This window comes from Patiria miniata, unplaced genomic scaffold (assembly GCF_015706575.1).
Source record: "Patiria miniata isolate m_02_andy unplaced genomic scaffold, ASM1570657v1 HiC_scaffold_1, whole genome shotgun sequence".
Lineage (NCBI taxonomy): Eukaryota > Metazoa > Echinodermata > Asteroidea > Valvatida > Asterinidae > Patiria > Patiria miniata.
In genome coordinates this window covers 20,755,377-20,770,819 of record NW_024037047.1, presented here as the reverse complement: position 1 = coordinate 20,770,819, position 15,443 = coordinate 20,755,377, and positions in this window count along the sequence as shown.

Sequence of the window (15,443 nt, the reverse complement as noted above, 5' to 3'; positions counted from 1 at the left end):
AACAAAACGATTCACAAAACTTGGCAGAGCTGCGCAACATTTTAAACCTAAACATCTTGGACGAGGATAATAATAACAGTATTTACAACGGCTGTTTGTGTATGATTTTGTTCGTTCATGAAACAGCTGTTGAATCACCTCCGCCCATTAGTTTGAAAATGCTGTTGTCCGACTTTTTTTTTCAGAATCGTGCAGCAATACTTTTACTTAAAAGTTCCATGAAGTGAATTGTTCTAAGGAACATATTTTGTGCAACTTTCCACTCCTCTTAAATATATGGAAATTATTTGAGATCCCTTTTTGGTTAATTTTATTATAAAGTGCACTTCTTTAACATTGTCCATGCTTTTCCAGACAACTGAGGGCACTGTTGCTGTGATGTCATAATTATAAGGAAGACACTTTTTCAGTTTTGAACCCAAAACTTTGTTCATGAAAAACATTTGTGAGAAAGTTTGCTCATTGGCTTACTGCCATGTACTGACACATCAACAAATCACCAAAGAAAAGAAAACAAAAGATGACAGCGATTACATATCCCAAATTCTGGCAACATTTGGTGCTGACGTAGCTGTGACATTGTGGTTTATTGCTTGTAATGACATCACACTTTTGTTCATGAATATGAAAATTCACAACAGCATAAACAAAAATTAACCAAAATACCCTTGAAAAATCGCAAAACAAAAATTGAAAATAGGTTTAAATGGGACACGAAGGTGCATTTTTATAGATTGCATTAAAAACACTTGTAAGTTGTGAGTGTTTTGTATCAACATTGATAAGTTGTGCTGTGTTTTCAGTGTGTCCCGTTGAAATTGAACCGTCAACGGCTCCACAAGTACCGCCACATCAAACGCGGTTTGTGGGGATTTTGTGGCCTGCGCGGAGTTTTAGAAACTGCACGGTCACATTGAAGCACACCTGGCCACATTATCAGGCCATATTAAGCGTTTCAATGCTGTTACAAATCTCAGCGACACTTTTCGTTTGTCTCAACTTGAAAAACATAAAATTCAATACTTCACCATGCAGCAGTGGCGTATCCAGAGAGAGGAGGGGGGGGCAGGGGGCACCTTGCCTCCCCCCCCCCTTCCCGGCGGGGAGAGCTTGAGACGGTTCAAGGAGCTGTAAACCCTGGATGCTGGATGAGGAAGTAGTAGAGACCACGGAGAAGTTTTCTTGGAAGATCAGCAAGGAGGAGTCACTACTCTCAAAGAGAAGGTAGAATCTCCTTCTTGCGCTCAAACACCCCCATACAGCGGAAACTTTAAGCGAGGGCGCCATCGTGGCTTGTAAATGCTGGTACCCATACATTATATACACGGTAGCCAGCGTGAGTGAACCAGTGTACTGTCCTTCATTTCGGCTTCTGCTTGTTCGGCTATAAAGCGCCCTCTTTTGTCCATGCATGGAGACAATACACTTAAAGCTCTTCCCAGTATCCACTTTACGTTAGTCCCTGGTTTTTGTGATATTAAGTCCAATCTTGCAACATCTGTTAATTGTGTCCAACCTTTGACATTCTGGTGGGTGATTTTTCAAAAATGAGAATTGATCACTTTCAATGCAAATTGAACAACTCTCAGTTCATTTAATTTGCCAAGTGGCAATCGACATATTAAACATCAATATACCAGTCCATTTTCCACCTAAAATCTTTTTTTTTTTTTTACTTTCAGACCAACAGACAGAGACAGATCCGTGAATTGCTTCTCCAACATTCTCAGAAGGCTCAGCTCATTGTCATGTAAGTTACACAAAGCCACTACTAACTCAATAGACTCAATTTCATGGTTTAAGCACACAATTCTGTGCTTATGATCCTCATTCTGGGCTTTCAGCATGCTAGCACAGAAAATCTGCGCTATCCCTGTAAGCACAGAAGTAATCCTCTGTAACTGATTATTTACACTTTTGCAAAAGCTTTAATTTCTTACTGTCAATCACAAATTTCTTGTAGTGTTGGAAATTCCCTAGACTTGGCCAAGTCTGGGTTGCGCTCTGTATCTAAATGTGCGCATATACGCATACGTACACTGTACACACCGTACCACAACGCGCCCTCATGCGTCAAATCCAGACCAACATGTTAAAACCGTGCATGTTCACTGTACATGTTATTTTTATGTGATGCAGCAATTGCTAACTTTTGCACCACATGTATGCACATGCTCTGCATTACATGCACACACATGTGCGTACAACACGCGTGTTGTACAATTCTAAAAATTCTTAAAAAGCTGCTGGTGAAACAAGAAACTTTTATTATGCAAAACTAAGGACACTTGTGTAAAAACTAAAAGGTCACTTGTGTAAAAAGGGCACTCTTTACAAAATAATCTGGGGGGTGTTAACAACTGGTGCAAAAAAATGGGGGCGGGGTGAGCAATAGATCCAACAGTGCTTGTGACCCAGTCTGACTGAGCTACTGCGGTCACCTGATCAAAAGTGGTGATCTGATTGGCCAATGTGCACTGTTGATTGACATGCAGGAAGGGTCCATTATAACCTTTTCTTTGATTCCTTGCAGGAGTCTACCTATTCCCAGGAAGCGTACTTGTGCAGCTTACATGTACATGTGCTGGCTGGAGACATATCCTTATCCAAGGATATGCTGTCAGCAGGGGACTTAATTGCATCTCCTGACCAAATATGGTATCCAAATAAAAGTCAATACAAAGAATTTCACATGAAATACCATAAAGTGATCCCATCTGATGGCAGCTTAAGGACAAAGGACAATTTTTGCCAGTTGAAAGACCCTCCTCACTTTAATAGAATTTGTGCTTTGTGTTAATTGATTTCGTTGAGATTGTTTCTTTACCATCTAACGGGCTCACACTTTCACTGATGTTTTTAAAGTGAGTTTCTTGAATGCAATCAAGTAATACTGATTAAGAACAATAAAAGTCTGCAAATAATTTTGAGTCTTTTAATCAAGAAACACTTGTCGCATTTTTACAGGCTTTAAAAACAACAGCCAACTCCACTTTTTTCATTACTGTGGGCACGTTTCTGTTTCAACTGAAAGTAATTAAAATCATGGTTTTTTTTTCATAACGAAGCCAAGCAAAAAAAAAAAAGTATTTATCAACAATGGTGGTACTTTTGGTAATCCTCAGAATGAGGTTTTATGCATACTGTTTTCATAGCCAGTCAATTGTTACTTATACATAATTTTCACATATTATAACGTTTAAAATAAATGCAATTTTTAATAAAAACCAGTGTATTCTAATTGCTGTGAATAGCATTAGATTATTTCAAACAATTGTTAATCCAAATGCCAAGCATTAAGTCTATAAGAAAATCTGATTCAATCCCTCGAGACTTTTTTCGTGACATGAAATAAAAATTGATACATGCATGGGATTGATTTAATTGACATCATCCGTGCTGGGCATACAGGGAACATAAGGCAAAGAAAAAAATGTGTGTGTTTACAGTAAGCCCTAAAATTATCCAGGTAGGTAGGCAGGCAAATATTTTGTTTGTTTGTCGGTATGTCTTTTAAAACTTTATTTGTTTACGTTAGGATACCTATATATAGGTATTCTGTTTAATCAACCTCATTTTATTAATTAATTACCCAATAACACAAAAAAATCGCACTTATTTTCAGGAACAAAATTATGTGATATTTTTGGCCTAATATGGAAATAAACAGTTGGCGGTCGGCAATTTGGCCTAAATAATTCCAGGAAGGTTCGTTTATCGTTAACATTTTGTTTTAGTTGTAAACATTCTGATGGCACTGCTTTATTGCAAACGTGGTTTTGTTTTGAAGAAAAAAATAACTATCTTGCTTTTAAGAAAAATATTCCATTAAAAATGCATCACTCTACGGCGGATACAACACAGTATCATTGTCAACAAACTTAAAGCGCACATTTCACTATTATCTCATGCAATACTCGCACATAAAGCTAAATACATGCACTCCAAAAAAGTTATCTATTGTATACAGATATGCGCATGCGCAATGCCAAAAATGTTGTTTTATTTTTGTGGCATGGAAAATTATTGCTTTTAATTCATTAGGCGAAGTAAAAAAAAAAAAACATGTTTCTCGTCCCCGCCCGCTTCCTTTTTGAAGGTCGCCTGGATTTTTTTATTATTTTTTATTTTTGAAAAATGCAGTAAAAAACACCGAAAATGTCCACAAATTCATGGGAAAATAAATTGTAGACCAATACAAGTCTAAATGACACTGTAAATATGTTCAGTTCTCTTGTCCAACTTATCTTTCATTTAAAAAGTGTCTTTGAAAAGTGGAAACACCAACAGTTGCAGGAAATGTTTAATTGGCGGCCATCTTGAAACAAACAAAAAATAAAAAGCCCCGCTTCCTCCTTTTTTTCAAAAACCCGGACGAGAAACATGGGTATTTTTTATTCGGCCTTAGTTATTGTTTCGGCAAAATGGAAAGCGCTTAAAAAAATCAGCAACACGATATGCTAGTGTATCTTTATGTGTTGGATTTGTTTATTCGGGGTAAAGGAGGAAGCCACTGAATGAGGTGTAGTGATTGGAATTACTATTCGCCCTACCGTACATTGTGAGATACATCGTATCTCCACGCTGCAGAACCACCACCGCGCTCCCAGACACCTGCTCATAGTGACTTGGATCAGTGCTATGGCCAGAGACAACCACGTCGCCGTTCTTCCGGAGATGAACGTTCAGGGTGCCGGGATACTTATACACAGAAAACATGAACACGTAGGTGCCCGGCACACCACACGTGAACATGCCGGTCTCGAGATCGAAGCTGGTACCCGGCAGAAGCGTCTCGGTCTCCTGGAAGGGCAAACGGGTGTCGTAACTCGTAGAGGTATCCGAGGGGCTCGTCCTCACCACGGTGAATGCTACCCGCTGGTTGGAGTCGTCTGGTGTCTCCCCTGGCTCACCCTTTTGACCTTTGACACCAGTTTCCCCCGTTGGCCCTACAACACCTGGGACACCTCTTGGACCTATTTTTCCGGGCTGGCCTATGCCTTCGTCCCATTGAGGCCCAGCTGCTCCACGCTCACCCATAGGTCCAATCGGTCCAATATCACCCTTTTGACCTGGCTCGCCCTTTGACCCTGGCTGACCCAGGGACCCAGGCAGACCTGGTATGCCGGGAATTGCAGCCGCCCCCTGGCAGCACATCGGACACGCCTGAGACGTAGGACCATCACCGTCCGAGGGAACTGGCCCAGTAACGGAAGCTCGGAGGTTGACGGAGTTACCCAGAAGGAGGGCGATTGAAAGAACGGTTGCCACGCAGATCTTCATTCTGTACAGAAACAAAGCATGAAACTGAAACAAATCAGGTGAGAATTTGTTTTTCAATAAAATAGTTTTTAAAAACGGGACTCGAGTAGAGAAAAATATTGAGGTTTGATAAACAGGAGAAGTAGTCTAAAATTAATGACAATCCGCCGTCAGATTTGCAGGAAAAAAACCCCAAAAACATGAGATTGGAGGAATCATTGTTCAAAGAATGTTTTCTTTGTTATATAACAGTGGCGTATGAGGGGTCAAGGCAACCATGGCAACCCATCGAATCGATTTTCTTTTTATTTCACCCGCCAAGAAAAGTTAGGAAAGGTCACTAAATTGCATTCCGATAGGGCAAAGCGTTCCGGAGCTGTAGTATTTTTAGGGGTAGGGGGCACACATCTTGCCCCTTCCCCGGTCCTGATAGAATCAATAAGGTGATAAACAAAAACAAACGAATTACAACGTGACTCAAGAAAGAATTAGGACATTCCGATTTAAAAAATAAATAAAAGAAGACAAATTCCAAAGAATCTGATTACACAGCAACTAAATATTGGTGTGATCAATATTTGTTTTCATCTTAGTTCCCTTTTTTGACAAACTGATATACGTCCATAAAAAAAATGTGAAGGAAATTTCAGCGCGTTTCCGCTATAAGTTCGAGGCACCCTGATGAGTTAACGAGGAATTTGCAAAGACTGCAGGCCAAAATGTCTGGCGTAGTTCTGCGGAGGGAATATCACTCGAGCGATGTTTTCTGTTAAAATTTTGACCAAAAGGTGTATAAATATAGAGAAAAAAATACAGTCTTCCACCAAAATCACTGCTCTGTTCTGATGATTAAGTGAGGAAAGTGTCAAATAACAGACACTCACCTCGATGTAACGTTCTTGAATTCTATCACGAAGGGAATCCTCAGCACTCAGCAGATTGGGAGCTGGAAATAATACCAACGAAAATGAGTCATTGAGAATCCGCTGGGAGATATCTTGGGGGCTGTTGGGGGAGGCATAGCTGAATTTCACAAGTAAAACACCCCCAGATCAAAATCTCTGTCGGGCGAAATGTGATCTGGATTGTTATATATATGCGTCCTGCATGCAACGGCCCTGAACAGACCCACGCACGAGCAACAATATTCATGTCTTCTTTGAAGGATTTAATATTTTCGAATCAAACGCAGTAACTACCAAAGCAAATACCCAGATTTTCTGAGAGAAAACTGTATGCAAAAAGAATTTAAGGCCACGTAGGATCATTTGCAACTGCTCGGAAAAGTACATATATGGCGATTTGATGACAGAAACCTTGCAATGCTGGTGAAATACCCGGTGAAATTATTTCGCCTGATATATCCTTTGAAAACTTTGAAGGTGTTTTTAAAATTTAAAAAAAAATAGTTTAAGGTGTTATAAAGCAACGGAATCAAGTTACGAGATCCAACAAAAGAGTGCATACGTTTTCTCTACTTTTCTCAATGATAGTATCCACTGAGCTGAAACTTTAACAAGTTAGTTGCGACCTTCTTAGTTTTTAAGCCATTTTGTTGCTTCTCACGAAAAAAAATGCATCAAAAGCAAATGATCCTATGCTTTTCAAAATTGCTTGCATTTGAGATTGTGGGAATCACAATGAGCATACATTTTCTGCATTATCAAGAAAAATCGATCTCATACCAAGGAAGTAGTGGCGGAAATCAGGTGGACACCGCAGTCAAGGTACGGTCGTTAAAAAAAAATAATTATCTTTCGGATCGGATATCAGCGCACCGGTTTGGCTATTAGCATCAGCCACCATCTGTTTGTTAACTGAATAATGTCCCATATTTTTTTTCATTATTTGTGTACTCAAAAAATTTGGTTAAAGTGTTCAAAAACTGCCTGAGATCGCACCACAGAGCATTTAGAATCAAACAAAAGAAGAAAAAAACATTCGGGGCCCTTAAGCGGGCCCTAAACCTCACGCCGTAATATTTTGGACCCACTTTGGGGGGACAAAATTATTTTTGGGCTCCCCCCCCCCCAAAAAAAATGGTGTTCTGGATCCGCTCTTGACAGCAGAACAGAAGGGACGAATAATTTGTACTGACATCAACGCTATAAATGATTTCTACAAATGAATCCAACTAGAGAAAGCAGTTTGAACTTGAATGAAACTGTGTGCATCATCACGATTCGGTCTGTTTGTATTTGCGCCCTCTATATTCAGTGACACGTTCATTCTGCAGTGATTGAATATAACTTGATGATCAAACCGGAATGGCGCACTGTGAACTCTAGCGAAATGACACAATTTAACAACAAAGTTCAAAGGGTACTGAGTATCCACATAAATGATAACACAAAATAAGACAGGCACGTTTGAGTTGTCAGGATTTCCTGATAAACGTTCTTCCGTGACCAACTTCCCCATAACTCTTCATCCTGAATTAGTTTGAGTGATTGCCGGAATACAATGTGAGTACATCGCATCAGGATTTCATGTTTAAATATTAAAATGATAAATTAAACAGGAAAAAACTAGGCGGAAAATAAGGGGGTGGTTGATCATACCTATATTGATGTAATGAGCTCTTGAAAAAAAATGGATCCAAAATTTGATTCAAAACCAGTCGAATCTGAACAACCTTGTTTTTGACACTAAATTATTTCGTGAATGTATAGTGTTATATCAGACAAGATTATCGTCTTAAAAAGCTGAAGACGTTTTCGAAATAGTGTGCCGGTGGGCAACGAAATTCAGTGACAAGAACCAAAAAAAAAATCCCTTTAATTTATCTGTTTAGGTCAAAATAATGAATAGCATCAACTGAGCTAAAAGTTCAAAAGTTAGTTGTGCTGCATCATACTTAAGATTGTGAGCAATTGCTCCTTTGTTCCTCTAACTGGTTCAAAGTTGCTTGAACTTGTGGTTATAGGAATCACAATGAGCATACAGTTTCTGCATTAATGAGGGAAATCGATCTCATACCAAGGAAGTAGTGGCGGAAACATTGCAGCTGGACTACCGCAGTCAAGTTACAGTCATTACATACAGATTTATTTTCCGGATGGGAAATCAGCGCACCGATTTGGCTATAAGCCACCATCTGTTTGTCAACTGAAACGTGTCTCACAACATTTGTCAAATTTGTGAAAATCTGTACCAATCAACTTTCGAAAAATAAGCCAAATACCAATATCGCTGTTTGTCCAAGTATCCAACAGAATCTCAGTGGAATGCTGAGTGGAACCCTACATGCAAATACATGAGTGAATTCATCGAGAGCTTTGCTTCAATCTCTTCAGGCGAACAGAAAGCCTGAGTAATTTGTACAAACATCAACTCTATACAGGATTTCTACAAATTCATCCAGTTAAATAAAGCAATTTGAACTTGTATCAAACTGTGTGCATCATCACGATCCGGTCTGTTTGTATTTGCGCCCTCTATATTCAGTGACACGTTCATCCTGCAATGCCTGAATGTAACTTGATGATCAAAGCGCACTGTGAACTCTAGCGAAATGACAAAGTTGAAAGGGTACTGCTTGAGCAATAACACAAAATAAGACAGGCATGTTTTTGATGTCCGGATTTCCTGATAAACGTTCTTCCGTGACCAACTTCCCCATAACTGTTGATCCTGAATTAGTTTCAGTGATTGCCGGGAAACAATGTGAGTACATCGCACCGGGATTTCATGTTTTAAAATCAAAGTGATGAAATTTAAATGGCAAAATGAGGAAGAAAATAAGGGGTGGTTGATCATACTGATTTTATGGGTGAGGTTATTTATAAAGGATGGAGCTTTCGCAATATGTCTTCTTTAAACCAAAGACATAAACTTTTTTTTAAGTATTAAAAGTGCGTGAATTTGTTTTAGCATTAATCACAATCAGTTGAAACTATTCTGAAATCAGCACTGAACTTGATGTTTTAAACTCTTCTCAAAACTGCAATCAGAAATGTCCTACCTGATAGCCTTTGTTTTGACAATACAACTTTCCGTGAATGTGCAGTGTGCTATCCATATAGTGACAAGATTTCAACTTTATCAAAAACTAAACCAGTCAGTATGTGAACAATAATTTAGTTTGAAGCGTGCGAAATGAAAGTAGAGGCGGCAATAATGTCAGACAGGAATTCCTCATTCTGAACAACAAAACCCTGATATATTTGGGTGATCGGGTACTACCCGATCATTGGTTGGAAATGTTCAGAAATTTCTTTCTTTCTTTCTTGTTTATTTTTTCTGACAATAACTATCTGCGACTTTTCTACTGAACCGTACAGTACATGGTATACACTTCAAACCTTGAACGAACATCAACACTGGTGTACCTTTTGTATACTCTGACGTCATAATGACGTCTTGGGTATCTTATTACAATCGATTTCACTGCAAAAACTCATGAACAAAATGAACAATCATGTTCACACTTTGAAATCTGATTGGCTATACATTGATAAACATTTTTGATATTCGAAGGTAAAGTCGTCTGACCTTTCCTACCGGGGTTACCGGTAGGTCAAATTTAGGTGAATTTAAAATGCAAAGAGAAGCCGCAGAAGGATGAAACCTGGTATAAACATGAACCTTAGTGTGAAAATGTGGATATTTTAGCGACGTCATCATGACGTCTTCATACATCAAATTACAATCATACCAGGTCAAAATTTGACAAAATAGTTCGACAGGCGCGGATCCGGGGGGGGGGGGGGTTCGCCACCGCTGTGAAACACACACAAAAATATATCACAATTATAGTAATAATAATAACCCATTCGCCTGTCACAACAATCTGACATATTTTTTTTTAGGAGCCTGACCCGCCCCCTACAAAAATTCCTGGATCCGCCCCTGTTTGAGCAATATCTTTTGTCCTAATAAATCTGATCTATGAGTGTTCATTGTTTTGTGAAGTGGCAGATTGTGCCTTGGGCGATGGGCTACAGGACTACAGGGTCATCATATTTGGGTGGAATTTTTGTTCCAAAAAGGTCATCGGATTATCCCGCTAACATTGAACAGACAATGAAAGATGATGAAATAAGCTTTAATTCGAAGGGTGTTTCAAACACCTTGGTGAGCTGTGAGTATTTGTCCTGATCTTTACAAGTGGGGTATTTATCACTGAGGTCCATGGCAGTTTATTTGCTGGTCTGCAGCCATAGACATTCTTTGAATTACCACAAACGTCTTGGCGACAATTCAGCATTGTGACGTCATCGAACGGAAGTTAGTTTGAAACTGAATCGCATGTCGATTCAAAGACCACGAACAAAAAGGCTACGGTTCAAAAAGGTTTGTTCATAGCAGCGATTGGCCAAAATGTAAGGCACAGTTGTACAGTGAGTGTAGATTTGTACACTTCTTTTTTTTTCGAATGACGTTTTCTGTTTATAACTGTGACCAAAAACTTTATACATGTAAATGAATAGAAAAATGAGATACAGTCTCCCACCAAATCACCGCTTTATTACGATGCTTGAATGAAAAAAATGTCAAACAGACACTCACCTAAGCACAGTTCTTGATTTCTATCGCGGAAGCACTCCTCAACACTCGAACGAATTGCTGGCTGAAAAAAAATACCAACAAAAATATGAGTCATTAAAAATCCTCTAGGAGATAACTTGGAGTCTGGTGGGGAGGCATAGCTGAATTCCACAAGCACAATACCGCCAAAAAAAGTCCGTACAGTTGAAAATGTAATTTGGGTTGACTATTTATCTCAAATGCGTTCTCCAAAAACCAAATCTATCCATGAATTCTACAAAATGAATCCAGCTATTGAACTTGTATAAAATTGTGTGCATCATCATGATCCAGTGCGTTTGTATTTGCGCCCTCTAGTCTATTCTGACCAGTGACACTTTCATCCTGCGATGCTTAAAAGTAACTTGATGAAACCGGAATGGCGCACTGTGAACTGCAGCGAAATGACACAGTTCAACAACAAAGTTCAAAGGTACTGAGAATATCCACATTGATAATAACACAAATAAGACCGGTATTTTGAGATGTCCGGATACCTGTATACGTTCTTCCGTGACCAACTTCCGCATAACTTTTCATCCAGATTGAGTTTGAGTGATATCCGGAAATAATGTGAGTACATTGCACTAGGATTTCATGTTTGAAAATTGAAATGATAAAGTCAATAGGAAAAAAAGGAGGCAAAAAATAAGAGTGTGCTTGATCATGCCAAAAATATTGGCCAGGTTATAACGAATCCAGGTTTTGCGAGATTTGTTTTTGAAACCGAAATGTGAAACACCGATTTGTAGTCCCTCTGAAATATTATTTTAAATAAGCAGGTATAATGATAAATCTTTACTGTTCTGAATCACAGCAGGGAACTTGCGATAAACTGCGGTCAGAAAACAGTCCAACCTAACAGTCGAACCTAAATAAAAATTCAAAAGTCCATGTGACTTTACAAGAATCCAAACGATTTTTTTTCAAAGAGTAAAGAAACCAGTCAGTATTTGGACAATATATTTTTGAGAGTGCACAATGCAAGTAGTAGCGGAAATATTGCCTTACAGGAATTCCTCATTTTTATTACCTTGAAATTTGAACTCGCAAAACCGTGGTCTGCATCCGCAACAACTGTTTACATTAAGAGCTGAAATAAAATAGCTCGATAATTTACAAAAGTATTTGAAATTAACTCTTTCAGACGGGCTTTGTTTAGTGCATGTTATGCACAAACAAAGCCCGTCTGAACAAGTTAATTTCAAACACATTTGTAAATAATCGAGATACTTTATGAACTCCAAAGTAGTCGTTGGGAAAAGGCACAACTTCTGGATCGGAATTAGCACGCTGGCTTTGCTGCTAGCAAACGTGTATCAGAGTCATAGTAAAAAAAGAAATTGAACATTTGTTCTTATTAAAAAAAAAAAATCAGTCCTCAAGCTACCACATTTTACAAACACGCACAAAGACGGGGAAATATCAAGCCTACTACCGAGCTCGTTGTTTGAAAAATCATTGAATCAGCAACATTCAACAAAATCTGAATCCCGCATTGATTCAAACACATTGTGCAAAAGACAACAAATTTCTTCCGAGGAAAAATGATTGTTTTAAACACTCACCGAGTTCTTGTTGTCATCAGTTCTCTCTCTGGTTGTCGTCCGAAGATGGCGATAAGCTATGTTTGCTGTGAGGGGTGGACGGCCCCACATGTCTTAAATAGTGCCATCGATTTCCTGAGCAGTGACTAAAAACTCGGACCTGGTTTGTGATTGCATGGCCCCTATGCGCTGTCAATCACACATCACCGACTCGCTTCATATTAATGATACGAGAGCAATGTTAATGTCGTTGAGGCTATATATACTCACCATAAAAAACTAGTCACCGACATTGAAATGGCCGCTTCTTATTGGTGGATATTGTATGGATGTCGGTGACACATCCAAACATGGAATTTGTGATTGACACGCGCAACCTGTCAGTCACAGACCACTCATTTGTGGTCACCGACTTGTGGTCACCGACTTGTCACCGACAAACTGTGATTGGTGGATAGACAAGTGACGTATACACTGGCCGTGATTCATTCAATGTACAGTTGGCGCTTCAGTCTATTAAATTGCGTGGATATATCCGGGATTATATGAGGAATTAAATCGTACTCCAGCCAGCGGAGAAACTTGGGTTTAACTTGGGTAGGGCACCTGGGGTGCGTTATTTTTTTCAAAGGCTGCACTAAATGCAAAACTAAAGTATCATTACAACAGTGAATGTTTTAATTCAGGTTTTCAAAATGGAGCGGAGCGGGGGGGGGGGGGCAGCTTCCACTGGGGGTGGGGGTACATGTGCCCCGTGTCCCCCGTAGTTATGCCCCTGAGGTAGACTTTGCTCCTTGATTGGGACTTTGAGGAAATAAATACAGTTAAATAAACTTCCATGAACTTTACGCATCATATACGGCCCGTGTATAATTGTAGCCTTCTAAATGTGAAAAAGGTTTTTTTACACTTGAATATCTCCCTCTTGATTCATTCAGAAATGTTCAATGTATGACCGGTGATGATGGACATAAAAAGCAAACATTCACTACCTAAAGTAATGATACAGTTCCAATATAGCATGTACAATGATTTAAGATCCCCCCATATCAACGAGAAAGGCTTGTATGGAACGACCAGATTTCCTACATTTGCTAGTTGGTGGCCTCCGCATAACGCGTACGATTCACCCTGAACTAGCCCTGGTGATATCCGGACAAACAAATCACACCAGAATGTGCCATTCTGTAATTATTGCGAACCACCACAATTTATAATAATCTTTGAAGCAATGACGTAGCGACGATGAGGGGGGGGGGGGGATAGTTGAACGACCACATACCCCCAACTTTCCCCCCCCCCCCCCCCCCCCCAATACCAGTGAGAAAACAAAATGACAAAGCCGCTTGTCTGATTAGGGGCCTTACATGGCCTTGTTCCGAAGCCGGGCACGAAGTCTATGTTTACAAAACGACCGAAGTCAAGAGACAGACCGGGGTTTCCCAAACTCCGGTTTCGTTCCGTATACCGGCTTCGGACATGCAGTTTTGCAATAGAGCTGGATCCAGTATTGGAATGAAGCTGGGATTTGGAAACCTCGCTTGCAGCTCACTCGACGTGTGTCTAGTCTCCCTTCAAAACGCCTCGCTGTGTCGCCACTCAGTTAACTACCGGCGCTAGTCAGGGTGACCTTGTGAAAAGGCTACAGTTAGGCCTCTTGACCAGCAGCGGGAATCTCTTGTTAATATTTGCGGAACCACCAACTAGGCAAGTTTGAAAAGCTGGGGTGGAGGGGGTTGGGCTAGACGCTACCTGACTATTGAGGGCACTGTTCCCAAATGCATGTTTACATACCCGCTCTAGTGGTAGTGACATGAAATAAAAGACATTCTTATTAAAATTCGTATAAAATGTTTTATACTTGGTGCACATGATCATGGTCTCAAGACGTATCCTCGTCGTTTGGAATGCATTGCGCAACCAATGTGTCTATGTCGTTTGGAAAATTGCACAACGAACAAAATGACCAGCCTTCGTTCAAGGGCGGATCCAGGGGGGGCAAAGGGGGCCATGCCCCCCCCCCCCCCAAAAAAAAAATAATCGCAATAAAGGCAGGCAATGAGTACACCACCATCTTTTCCTAAAAAAAACATTGGTTAAAGTGGTCAGAAATTGCCTCAGATCGCACCACAGAGCATCTAGAATCCAAAAAATCTTCAGGGCCCTTAAGCGGGCCCCGAACCCACGCCGTAATTTTTTGACCTACTTTTTGGGGGGACCAAATTTTTTTTGCCCCCCCCAAATTGTCTTCTGGATCCGCCCTTGCCTTCGTTTCAGGTAGATTGCAAAATCAGAAAACGTTTCTTTTCTTTTGATAAAATTGCGCAGGAAAAAGAGGGGAAACAAAATAATTCCTAACCATATAAGGCTATATGTGGTTGATATTAAAACAAAAATGGTTCTTTGAATGTTGAACGAAGCTTCTCCTACTTTCTAAGGAATGTTTGCATTAATTGTTTTGGAGAAAATTAATTGTTTTGGCCTAATTGAATTTAAAAAAAATAAGGCTTTACCCCTTGTCTTTTTTTTCATTGAGGATAAAACACAAAATCTAAATTGCTTCAAAGTTGCTGGAAAGCTGCAGGCAAAGGGATCCCGGAATACATTCTAATTTAATGCAACAGATATTTCTTCAGTTATCTTTTGGAAACCGAGTGTGTTGTTTTTGCCTGGTGAAAGTTGACTAAAAATTGCCAGTTATTTTTTGCGTTAAACACACTACGTTTTCTGGATGAGTATAATTTTATTGTTTGATGCTTCCTGATTCCTCTTCACATTCCAAAGGGTTGTGTTATCTATCACGACCTATCAAGAGATATAATTTAAATGTTTCTTGAATTATTGTCTCCACAAACAGGGTATTGTTTATGACTTATGAACATTGACTTAAATTTGTCTTGTATTTTTCGTGCTTAACACACTAATTTGTTTTGTTGTTATATTATTTCTATTGGCAAGCAATACCTCTTCATATTCAACAGTTATTTCTTGAGTTTTCGTTTGGAAACCGAGTGCGATTTTTTTTGTGTCTTGAAAGTTGACTTCAGTAAATTCTTCACCATCATTTTATCGTGTGACATTATGTGTGATTGTGTTTCTGTTTAA